Below are 13,127 nucleotides of genomic sequence, written 5' to 3'. Positions count from 1 at the left end.
ATATATTAAATAAAGCTTATAATACATTTCCAACATTATTTTTTTTGCTAAATGTTAAGCTTTTGCATGTTAAAATGTTTCTCACCATTGTAGGTATTTTGATACACTTTAATTTCATCAGAATAATAAAAGCTAATGATATTTAAGCTAACATAATCATTTATGTTTCTGTTGGTTAAACAGCAAGACACATTTTTAATGCATATTGTGTAATTTCACATTCTGATGAAAGTATCTTTTAATATTTATAATTTTTTAGGTGTTTTGGCTCTTCAGACAGCACTTCATGTTTTTAGTATTTTATCATTGATCCCCTTTCCTTTTATATACTCAAAAGGAGACAGCAAGAGTATTCGTAATAAAGAACTATAGCTTAGTATGCTGTTATGGAGAACTATCAAACAATGTAGAGTTAAAATATTTGTTATATCTAGAGAATATCATTCTGAGTGAGATAACCCAGTCACAAAAGAACAGACATAATATGCAGTCATTGATATTGGGATGCCAACCCCAGAGGCTTGGACTGCCCCAGAAACAACTCACAGCCTGTAAAGTTGAAGAAAAAAAGAAAACAAAACAAACAAACAAAAAACAAAACAAACATCATGCTCAATCCTTACACACAAGAAAACGTTGACTAATTCTGGGTTAACTCCTGTTTTACATTTACTTTTTGCTCATTTTAACTAGTAATACCTTAATGCAGAGTATCAAACCTTAAAAACAAAGAAAAAAAAATAAAAGCCAAGCACTGACACAATTGTATTTGTATACATCTATGCAAAAATGTTTAAATTTTTTTTTCTTTCATCTTTTTTTATAAAATAAAGTTTAAAAAATATTTGTTATATAGAATGCATAACCAAATCTGCAGTAATAAAATGATTTAATTTTATGCTTGTGTTGAATATATTTAGGACTCACAATTTTCAATAAAATACATAATATCTTGAAATTCATTGTTTTGTTATATGGAAAGTATAGTAATAAAAAATATCTAAAACATATTGTATCAAGTAATAATTAATTTTGTTACTAAAAGCACCCTGCAATGCTTTTAAATATGTGACTTGTTCACCTTTGATTTGTCTGATGCTGTTGCAATATATTTGAATTGACCTTTAGGAGTTGTGTAAATATGTAAATACGGTGTCAACAGTTTTCATAAAGAAATAAAGTTCATATGTTAAGCAAAATAGAATACTGAATAAGACAGAAAATACTTCTTAAATCTTATAAAACACTTAAAAGAGAGAAGACTTAAGATTTTTGATAGCATATGGGTTAATCACAAACTTTTATACAGTACAAGTTATGGTGATTAGTTATTCAGAAATTAGTGAGTTGAATTTGCTTTAAGTTGGGAGTATTTGTCAAACTAAGACATGGCAGATTTCTACAAACAAGTAACATGATAATATGCATTTTACTGTACAGCTGCTCATTCATTATATATAGAATATTACACATAAAAGCAGTAAACTTCCAGATTAATTGATATCCCTCTCTCTGGAAGTTTTCATTTATAAATTGGTAGTTTATTTGAAGATATATTGATGTGTCTCACTAGTAAAATGTTTGAACTGGGGCATCTTTGATTTTTATTTTTCCTTTTCTGAGAGAACATTATATTATTTTTACTTTCAGGATCTTGCCCATTGCAAATTGTTTCTAAGTACTAGTTTATTGAGTCATACTTGTATACCTTACATTTCCTCTTCTCTCCAATATCCTGATATTTTTCATGTAAATATTTAGTTATATATGATTCTCACAACAATCTAGTGACATTTTTTGTCTTAAATTTATTCCAAATTTAAGAGGTAAAATTTTTAATGTGTTTGAATAATCAATGTATATATATATACCTAATAATAATTTTAGAGCTAGGACTATAAAATGTAGCTACAAAGTTACAATTTTATATACCATTATAACTTATGAGGATCCAATGCTCTTATGTTCTGGGCACACATTCTTGTAACATTTGTCAAAAGCAAATATTAGCAAGTCCTTTGGATAGTTCTATATAGCAAAATCTATAGATTTTCAGTGTGGCAAAGAGGATGAAATATACACAAATGCTCATGTAACCACAACTCAATGTGACAGAAAATTAGAAATAAAATATCTAAAGTACATTGATGAAGGATGACATTACCTTCTGTTCTGTGATGTGAGAAGCTTGGTGGAGAATTTACTGTTCTAATTTTAACAGAGAATACTGGTGCTTGTATAAAAAAAAGATTCAAACACAAAATTTGATTAGTTTCAGTCAATGATATGATAAGTCACAGGTAGAGGCTCACTTCAAGTTTCTGAGATGTAAGGTCCTCACACCACAGAATATAGGGTAATTCAATATTATGCTTCTAGGAGAACTAATTATTACCTTTATATCTTACAAACTTCAATTATTGTCTTAGTATAAATTGGCACCATAGCACTAAATAGTTAATCTAATAAAATATATGATAATATATTCATAAAGACATTTTTATATGCCTACTAAAATGAATGGCATGTTGTGTTGCTAATGATATAAATAATCTTTAATATGATTCTAAGTGAAAAACAAGGTGCAGTTCTTCTTATTTGGAATGCTATATGAACCACTTGCTTTTATTTTCATAGAAGTGCTAACCATAAAGAGCAAAATTTTAAAACTTCTAATTTTTAGAAAAAAATCAAAGTCAATAAGAGGTTATGATAGGAGGAAAATAGATACTTTTAATGGATAAATTTTGTATACAGTAATTTAATGTTCTATGATATGTAAGTTGCCTATTCTATTATATATATTAGAATAAAATATTTTCTTTGAATTTCAATTTCTACTGTATTGGTAAAATATAATATAAAACAAACAGGATTTGGGGGCTGAAGATTTGAATAATCACACATTAAAAATTATTTTATATGATTTTTTTCTGATGATTTCAGAATGAACTTTGTGTTACAAAGAATCTGTGTAGTGAGCGTATTCATGATGATCCCTTATAGTTTATTCATGTACGAGTAGCATGGTGTACTTGTTCACAAAGAAATATTAGTATCTAGTCTGAAAATCTTCTTGAGACAAATAAGGTACAGTAAAATAGATTGTGTGAAATGTCCCAGTGTGATGTCTGTTGTTATTTTATGTGGCTCTGTATAAGACTTCTGTGAGTTAGTACATAAAATGAAAATGGCAGTTTATGCTCTATTCTATCTATCTACTGACACGTACACTCCTCTATCCAGCTGTCATATATCTACCCATATATTTCTATGAATCTCAATATCCATCTTTTCTTAGGTTGGGATAATTCTCTGTAGCTCCAGAGCAATAACACTCCAGACCCTGCATTTACTTTGGTGATCTGAATAACTCTACCAGTGTTCAGTTCACTGTTCTCTCTCTCCCTCCCTCCCTCCCTCCCACTCTCTCTCCCTTCCTCTCTCTCTCCCTCCCTCCCTCCCTCCCTTCTCCCTTCCTCTCTCCCTCTCTCCCTCTGTCCCCCCACTCTTGAAAATATAGAACTTTCAAATTATTTTAGGGTATTTATCAATTATAAAAATATAAACTCCTATTTTCTAAAGCATCTTTCTTTAAATTATCAAGTTGTTTTCTATTTAAAGATTACAGTTCTGTATCATCTAATCATTTGGCAATAATCTGAAGATGTTTTCTCTAATGGAAGCCTCAGTCCTACTTATAACAAAAACCACAATAAATATATAGCACTCTCTCAGAATGGGGTACACCTAGACCTTAAATCATTAATAACTTAAGAGCTAAGAAGATAGCCTTGTGGCAATTTTTGGTATTTAAATATCATTATGTTTAATCTATACACACCAAGAAAACTTTGACTAATTCCATGTTATGTTTTGTTTTATATGTATTTTATACTTATGGTAACTAGCAAGATACTATCAAACCTTTAAAAAACTCAAGTAATGAAAAATATATTCATATAGTTTTCTGCCAAACTTCTTTAAAAATTCTGAACATCTATCTCTGTTTTTTAAGATAAAGTTGTAAGAAAAAACAAGAGAAAATGTTATTCATACCTTCAGAGGAAGCACAGGAGAGCACGGACCTAGACAAATAGTAAGAGATTGCACTTGTATTTCTTGAGATTTCTATTGCCTATAAAACATAGGAATCAATATTTCTAGTAACTTATGATATACAAAAACTACACATATTATTTCTAGAGAATGGGATTTCTAATATAGAACAGATGAACAGAGGATAAAGGCAGTGTTCTTGAAGGGCTAGACAAACTACTCCTTACAAGCCACAGAAGAAAGGAGGATGCTGTGAGTCAGAAGAGACATGTCACTCTTCTTAAATGAGTCAGTTAAGCTAGGATCCTTCTGCTCTGAAAACCTTTGAGAAGTCTTTTGCCTCGGTGCTTTTACGAAACTACACACATATGTGCATGTGATACAGAATGAAAAGGCTGTGACAGATTGATTCCATTGGTAATTCCAATTAAAGGCTCCCCTGGAATTTTTATTAAGTAATTTATTTATATTTCATCCCTATTACTGCTTTCTTCTCTCCTTTTCTCCTAGTCCTTTTATTTCACCTCTTCTTTCCTTGTCCCATCTTCACTTTATTTTAAAAGAGGAGGATTCTCACATCTCAAATGTAGGTACATGCTGTGATACACCAAGTTGTAATAGGACTAGATGCAACTTCTCTGAATGATAGTAGATAAGGCAGTCTAGAGGAAAGAGATCCAAAGGCAGGCAGCAGAGTCAGAGACAGCTCCTGCACCTGAAGACCAAGCTGCTGTATGCATGTACATGCACACACACATAGACACATATACATATATATATATATATATATATGTATACACACATATATAAATACATATGCACACATAGACATACACACACACACACACACACACACACACACACACACACACACATATATATATATATTTGATGGTCTCTGGTCTATGGTTCAGTCTCATAAGTACCTATAGACACAGGTTAGTTGATTCTGTAGGTTTTTTTGTGATGTCCTTGACACTTCTGGCTCCTTTAATGCTTCTTCCTCTTTATCTATAAGATTCTTGAAGCTCTGATCAATGTTTGGCTCTGGGTCTCTGCATGTGCTTCGGTAAAGCTTTACATGACAGTAATGATAGACTCCTGTTTGTAAGTAAAGCAGAATATCTTTAATAATGTTAAGACTGTATAGAAGTACATTTACTCACAAGATGTGATTGTCCTATTGGAGGCTTACTGATGAATAAGCTTTCACTTTCGAATTCTGTCTGAACTCTGGCTGCCTAGTTCAACTCAGCTGTTCTTGCTTAAATGCCACTTCAAGCTGACTGGTTCAATCTGGTTTCTTTCAGCTTCTCTCTAAATTGCCCTGATTGGCCTCAAACTGACTCTGGCCATTAGTCCTAATTGTCTAGCTCCTTCCTATTCTCTGGCTTCAACTACTTCTGCTGACGTGCACCAAACTTTGTGAATTCATTAATGAGCTCAACTCACAGCACTGCATTCATTTCGTTGACTTTCAATTGATGCAACTCCCAACTCACTAACATGTCATCTGAAATCAACTAACTGAACAGAACTAACTCTCTATGCACTGACTTTCAATAGCCTTTCTCCACAGATTTGTGTGTATACTCTCTCTGACTCATTCTGTCAAATCTTTCTGTCATTAGACACTTTGTTGGATTATAGGTGCATACTAAATGATTCCAGCTAGATGGACTGAGTGTGCACTAAGAGTAGGCCTGCATTCAAGCTGAATAACACAAAAGTAGAAGGTCATTGGATGTGATTGGAGCAGCAATGTTGCTGGATTAAAATTCTGCCACTAGAGTGGGATCTTTCTAACATTAAAGGTTTCGAGTTAGGGTAGTCATTGTTTGGCCATTCTTTCAATTTCTGGTCAAATATTATCCCTGCATAATTTAGGTAGAACAAATTGTGTGTCAAAGGTGTTATAGGTGGGTTGGTGTTCTTACCCATCCAGTGAAGGATTCTCCTGGTTACAGAAAGCAGTCATTTCAAGTTCCCTATCCCCTATTACTAATAGCATTCACTAGGGTCATCCTCATAGATTCCTGAATTTCCATTGTCTTAAGTTTCTAGCGTATCCCAGAGACATACCCTCTTTCATTCCAATTCTCTTTCTAGCTTTCCCTCCCTTCTCTCCAATCTGGAACCCTTCTTTTCTCAACCTAACCCCTCCACTCCAATTTATTTGCTCTCTCCCTTTACCCCAAATGCATGCTTTATTTCTCTTTCTTAGTGAGACTTAAGCATCCTCTGTTGGGCTTTCCTTGTTACTTTGCTTCTTTGGGTCTGTAGATGGTAGCATAGTTATCCGATACTTTATGACTAATATGAACTTGTTTGTGATTACATACCGTGTTTGTCAGTCTGAGTGTGAGATACCTCCCTTAGGATGATGTTTTCATGGTGTTATTGTTTTTTACTAGCTGATTAATTTTCCACTGTGAAAATGCACCACATATTTGTATTTATTCTTTGGTTGAAGGAAATCTAGGTTGTTCTCAGTTTCTGGCTATTAGGGATATAGTTGCTGTGAACATAGTTGGACAAGTGTCTTAACGGTATAGTAGGACATCTTTTGGGTATACATCTAGTAGTGGTATAGCTGGTTATTGAGGTGGAAGAAGTTTTTCCCAGTTTTCTAAGAAACCACCAAATTGATTTCCAGATGGTTTGTATAAATTTGCACTCCCACTAGGAATGGAGAAGTGTTCTTGCTCCGTATTCTTACCAGCATGTGCTATCAATTGAGTTTTGATCTTAGTAATTTCAACAGGTGTAAGATGCGATCTTAGTCATTTTGATTTATGTTTCCCTGACTAAAAACAACGAACATTTCTTTAAGTCTTTCATAGCCATTAGAGATTACTTTCGGTACAGTTGTCATTTTTATTATGTTAATCCTATCAATCCATGAGCAGGGGAGATACTTCCATTTTCTTCAACTTCTTTTTTAAAGGCTTGGAGGTCCTTTATTTGCTTGGTTATAATTACATCAAGGTATTTTATATTATTTGTAAGTACTGTGAAGGGTAATTTTTTAAAGAAGCCTTCTGATCTTTTGAGTTAATTTTCGTATTCAGCCCCTTTCTCCTGAATTATTATTCTTCGATTTGTAAGTAGAATGGTTCCCCTTTACTTTCAAGCAACAGTGACTTGTGGATGATTCTTTAGAAATGCTTAAAATGGGGACTGCTCTTCCCTCCTTCCAGCTAGTGCTGGAGATTTAATAGAGGACATTATTTATGATGGGCAAATCTTCAATTACTGAGCTGTATCCAAAGTCATGTTTACCTTTTATTTTAAAATAGGATCTCACTGAAATGTAAAGGCTGATCTTAGAATTTCAATTCTCCTGCCTCAGCCTTTTCAGAGGACACCACCATAGACTTTTACACCACCCATCTGAGGTCAATGCAAGAGTCTCCTGACACAGAGCTGTTTGCAGTTACAATCTATGTGGCTGAGGCCTTCAACATTACCTCACAAACCACAAACAGAGTTATGGGTAATATTGAAAGTCGTCAGGATAAAGTTTAGTTAAGCATATTTACATAACTCACTTTAGATTCTAACTTCACTGGATACAATTAGAATATCAAAGTCATTTTGTATCCCCTCTCCCACAAAACCTATCATCTCCTGAGCCATCTGCTCATCCACCTAATAATGTATATTAACATGAATTAATATTACTTACATGACAGGGAAAAGTACTTTACTTCTATTGTTGTAAACTGGATTGATGATTTCTTTATAATGTACTTCATATTGTATATAAAATGTGATATTCTTGTAAATAGTTTATTACATTCTTTTTAGTGATATAGTGAACTGAAAATTAAAAATCATTACATTTAATCTTTACACACCAAGAAAACTTTGAATATTTCCAGGTTACATTTTGTTTTATATGTACTTTATGCTCATTGTAACTAGTAAGTTTTTAATGCATACTATCAAGCCTTTAAAAAAATCAAGTACTGACAAAAATATGTTCATAGAGTTTTATGCAAAAATGCTTTTAAAATCTGTATGTTTATCTCTGTTTTTAAAAATAAAGTTGTTTAAAAAAAGAAGATTAATTTGGAATTTAATTTTATATATATCATATATTTAATATATATTATGTGCTATGTTATTTATTATGTTTTGATAATTCTATACTTTTACTGACCTTTGTGGAATTCTAAAGTGTGCCTGCAGTACCCATTAGAATGCCTAGTATATACCAGTGCACAGTGGTTTGATGAATAGATGAATTTCTTTTATAGTAGTACCAGACGCATTATGTAAGAATATATGGCATGTGGGTAAAGAGCTGCCACTTATAATTTTCGCAGTTATTTTTTTTTCATAAAAACAAACTACCTCCCTTGATTGATTGTGAAATACTGTTTATGCTTCATTCTTCTTCATTTTTTTTGTTACAACTGGTTCTTATGCCAGTCTAACCATATAATGATGCTCATTTGTTCTAAAAAATGTTGTTGAAGCTCTGGGAGAAAATGTATCAATAAGTTTCCCTGGTAGAACAGAATCATTAAAACATTGTCAAGTTAGCTTATACACTGCAGTACAGTACCTGTACTTGTCATATAGCTTTCTGAAAATTATGTAAGCAAATAACAATAATTGAGATTTGGTTTAAAGATTTTCATAGTCTGTATGTTTAGTTAAACATTTAAAAATGTTTGGTAGCAGGATAATTTCATATGCTAATTTGAATTCAAGGTGATATTCATATATCCTAGCAGTGTGTCCTGAGAAGCTCTAACCAATCCTTTTATTCTATCTCTGAACACTAGTTACAATGTCTAGTCATTACTACTTATTTTGAGGGCTACTGTTTATTACTTACATACATGAACAGGAAGGAGAGAATGGCATATGTCTTTACTTGTCTGGCTTATTCCACTTGATATAATGAGCTTTAGATTAATTCTGTTATTCATTTTGTTACATTGATGAGTGTTTATCCTTCATGACTTGGGAATGTTTCTTACCTATCAGTGCAAGGAACCAGTCTCAGCTAGGCGTGGGTTCCATAGAGAAAGAGTGGCTGAGAGCTATGAGACAAATGACTGAAGTTAAATTGTGGGTCCAAGCTGACAGCCTATGTTTTGCTGGACATGGCTCCCTAAACAGCTCTCTGTAGATAGCTTTTTACTCTGTCGTCTACATAAGAAAGCTTTTCAGATTGTTCTCTTCTGTGTGTTCACAGAGACAACCTTATTTTGATTTTCTTTCTTTTTTTTTTTTTTTGAGGGGGGTTGGTATCCTAAAAAAATCTTTCTGGTTGAGACAGCTAGCTTTCAGACAGCTCTCTATGCTAGTAAAAAAAAAAAAAAAAAAAAAAATGAAGCTCTCTGGATAGCTCATGTGTTTTCTGACCAATGTCAGAAAAGCTGCAATAAAAAAAATTTGGATCTTCTGAACAAGTCAGAAAAAAGTCAATTTGAAAAATTCTATAAGTAATTCTTGGGTTTTCTAGTCAAATTCAGAAGCCAGAAATCATTCTAAATAAGCTGTGTTTGCTCTTTACTCAGCCTTCTCTGGATAGCTGCTCGAAAACTTTATAAAAGAGCTGTGTTAGCTATCTAAGTGATCCTTGGAATTTCTGAGTAAGGTCAAAAATTTTGTTAGAAAAATTCTAAAAACCTATGAATAATTCTAAAAGTGCTATGTTTGCTCTCCATGAAATTTCTGACCAAAATCAGAAAATCTGTTAGAAAACATTCTTGAAGAACTGGGATCAATTTCCAGAGATCTCCAGACAGCTCAGCTTTTACTAGAAAAAAAAATTCTAAAGGAAGAAGTGTTATAGCAGGCTCATCTCATGCAGGCCAAAACCACAATTCAGTAATTTATTCTACTTTCACTCCTGACCTTAACAGGAGTCTGCCTTCTATTACTTTAGCACTGCTACTCTTAGGAGGAGACAGCAAGTACAGGTAGAGAGAACAGCTGAGTGGGACTCCATCCTTGAATTACCATTCTGACCACACTTCAACTGAAATTCTATTTGTCCCAGGCTATCCTGAACTCAGGAATCTGCCTGATTTTGTATCTGCCTCTCTTTATCTTTCTTGGAAGTTCATAGTACATTTGCCTCTGTTCTTTTAGATCTGTGAAGCTCCTTATATAATTTATATTGCATACGTATATTTTGCATAGTTGAGTCATTATTGATATTTTCACGTGTTCAGTGTTCTTTCCCACAATCTTAAGGGCATGTCCTGAAGGGCATGTTCAGCCATTTGCTGAGACATAGACATGCCCAAGACTCCTTGAATCTCATTAAACTATTTCTATTTTATCATCTAGGACTGGAATGCATTAAAAGTTCAGATAAACTTTAAGATGTTAATAGTAATAATTCAGAATTTCAAGCTACTGCAAGATCAATAGACCATTAGAATGAAAAATGTGTTATATGAATGATTATTTTGTTTTATTTTTAATTAGCCAGTAGCTGCTGATGTAATTATTAATGCTTATCTGAGGGCCAATGTAGAATGCACTCCTAATTGTAGCATGAATAGTGTCTTCTCTGTAGGTTTTTTCACACTATTTAATTATTGCTTTGATTTTGCCATATGCATAAAGGATTTGTGCCCAAAAATGAGAGCCTAGCAATTTCTCAGGTATCACTACCCTCCATCACCACGGAAAATTCCAGAATTCCATTTCCAGATTCTCTAGGCTCACATGACTAAGTTCTGAAAGGATACAACTGCAGTGTGCTGTCACACTCACAAATAATTCCTCTACTTTTGTGAAGATATGCACACTGCTACAGTACTCACTAGTCACATACCTCCTGTATCTGAAGATCACCTGTGTGATTCTTGGGTAATTAACATGGACAGAATTAATGCTTGAGAATTGAATGCAAGTGTTTTCCTTAGCCAAATCATCTTTCTGTCTCATAAGAGCAGTGTTATTTATAATTTGAATATTCTGAAAATTCAGTACATTATTAAAAGCACCTAAAAACATATCTGTGAGGAGTCATAATTAGCTTATCAAATTCTATGCTGTTAATGTTTTACCATGAGTTACAGAGTTTATTTTGGGTAAGAAACCTGGAGACTAAGCTGGCATGGTATAAAGTGTTATATTGCAGTTTATCACTAGAAGCATACAAAGCAGAATACAAAATATCATTCTTCACAGAAAACACTATGTCATATAAGTAAAGAAAGAATCTAAGGAAAACAATAATTGAGATCCAGAAAGCTACAGTGATTAGTTTCTGGATCTTTATACCTCCTACCTGTCTGTCTGTTGGTCTCATTTCAAATGTTATCCCCTTGACAAGTTGCCCTTCTGCAAGCCTTTATCTCCACCCTTCCCCTCTGCTTTTATGAGAGTGCTCCCCCACCCACACATCCACTGTACACTTACTACTCTAGCATTGCCCTATGCTGGGCCATCGAGTCTCACAGGGCCAAGGGCCTCCTCTCTTACTGATGTCAGATAAAGCAATCCTCTGTTACATATGCAACTGTAGCAATGAGCCTCTCTATGTGTTCTCTTTGATTGATCGTTTGGTCCCTAGGATCTCTGGGGAGTCTCATTAGTTGATTTTGTTTTTCCTATTTCTTGATCAGAACACGAATGGCTCAGGCTCTAATGTCAAGTATAGACAAATGGGATCTCACAAAATTAAAAAAGCTTCTGTAAGGCAAAGGACACTGCCAACAGGACAAAATGGCAACATACAAATTGTAAAAATATCTTTACCAACCCTACAAACAAAAGAGGGTTAATATGCAATATATACAGAGAACATTCTGTCTTTCCTTTCTCCTCTTTTAACCCTCTCCTTATTCTCTTCTAAAAATTAATTCCCTTCTTATCCCTTGTCTTAGTCAGGGTATCTATTCCTGTACAAAAACATCATGACCAAGAGGCTTACAAGCATGCTTGTCTTGGCTTGCTCAGCCTGCTTTCTTATAGAACCCAGGTCTACCAGCCCAGGGATGGCACCACCAACAATGGGCTGGACCCTCCCCCTTGATCACTGGTTGAGAAAATGCCTTAAAGCTGGATCTCATACAGAGAAAATGCCATACAGCTGGCATTTCCTCAACTGAGGCTCTCTTTGATAACCCCAGCTTGTCTCAAGTTGACACAAAACAAGCCAGTACACCCTTCTTCCTCCTCTTCTATTTTCCTCCTTTCACGCTTCTTCCTTCCCTACTTTTCTTGTTCCTGTTTTTTTCTAATTTTCTTCCTCACCTCTTTGTTTTCAAATATTTTTAGTAATATTTATTGAAGGTAATTTTTAATATTTATGTTGGTCAATATGTTTGATAAATGATAATACTTTTTAACTATTTCAAAGGGAGGATGAAGAAAAATATTAATATTTTAAAGTTGGAAAAATATAAAATAAGAAATTCACTCTGTGTTAATAGAAAAACTATACAATAATGAAACCTCAAAATTCACTTCAAATGCTGCTCCCATTAGTCATAAGATGAGCAGAATCAGAAGGTCAGAGTTGGAGTATAAACATGCCTGTCTTTGCTTTATGTTTATTGACGTACGGAAGTTAAGATCATCAAAAGAAGAAAATTAATGCACTGTCCTTCAGTTTTAGACTTTTTTTCAATAGAATGAACATCTTTACAATAAAACATATAGACATAGGTGTATATATATATATATATATATATATATATATATATATATATATATATATACATATATATATATACACACATATATTACTTTTTCATAAAGTTCAAATTACAGAAACTCATAGACATTTGCTAATTTGTAACTGAATGCTTTGTTAAAAGAAGCTAGCTGTAAGTTTGAAACTCAAGTGAGAAATATGGACCCTTACAAATTAGATACATAAATTACAGTAATAGTCCTGCCACTATTGTAACCCAAATAACAGCATGGCAGTGATAGCTAAAAGGCTTGTTATATTTTCCAAAAATCATAAAATCGATTGTAATCAGTGGTATGCTACAAAATACTATTAGTGGTATTTATAGATATTTGTTTTAAGAGAAGGCATTTATTCTAATTAACTCACAGATAAAAGAATTACTGCTCCA

At 33.3% G+C, this 13,127-nt stretch overlaps 1 protein-coding gene across 2 annotated transcripts in view; it reads left to right on the top strand.

Moving 5' to 3' along the window:
• The window catches only part of GRM5 (glutamate metabotropic receptor 5), a gene marked incomplete at both ends in the record, with an annotated part of 544,087 nt that overhangs the window by 688 nt on the left and 530,272 nt on the right, over positions 1 to 13,127 (top strand). The gene's annotated exons all lie outside the window — the stretch shown is intronic.

This window comes from Micromys minutus (assembly GCF_963924665.1).
Source record: "Micromys minutus genome assembly, chromosome: 2".
In the NCBI taxonomy this organism is placed as follows: Eukaryota; Metazoa; Chordata; class Mammalia; order Rodentia; family Muridae; genus Micromys; species Micromys minutus.
This window is presented reverse-complemented; position numbering and strand designations above follow the sequence as displayed.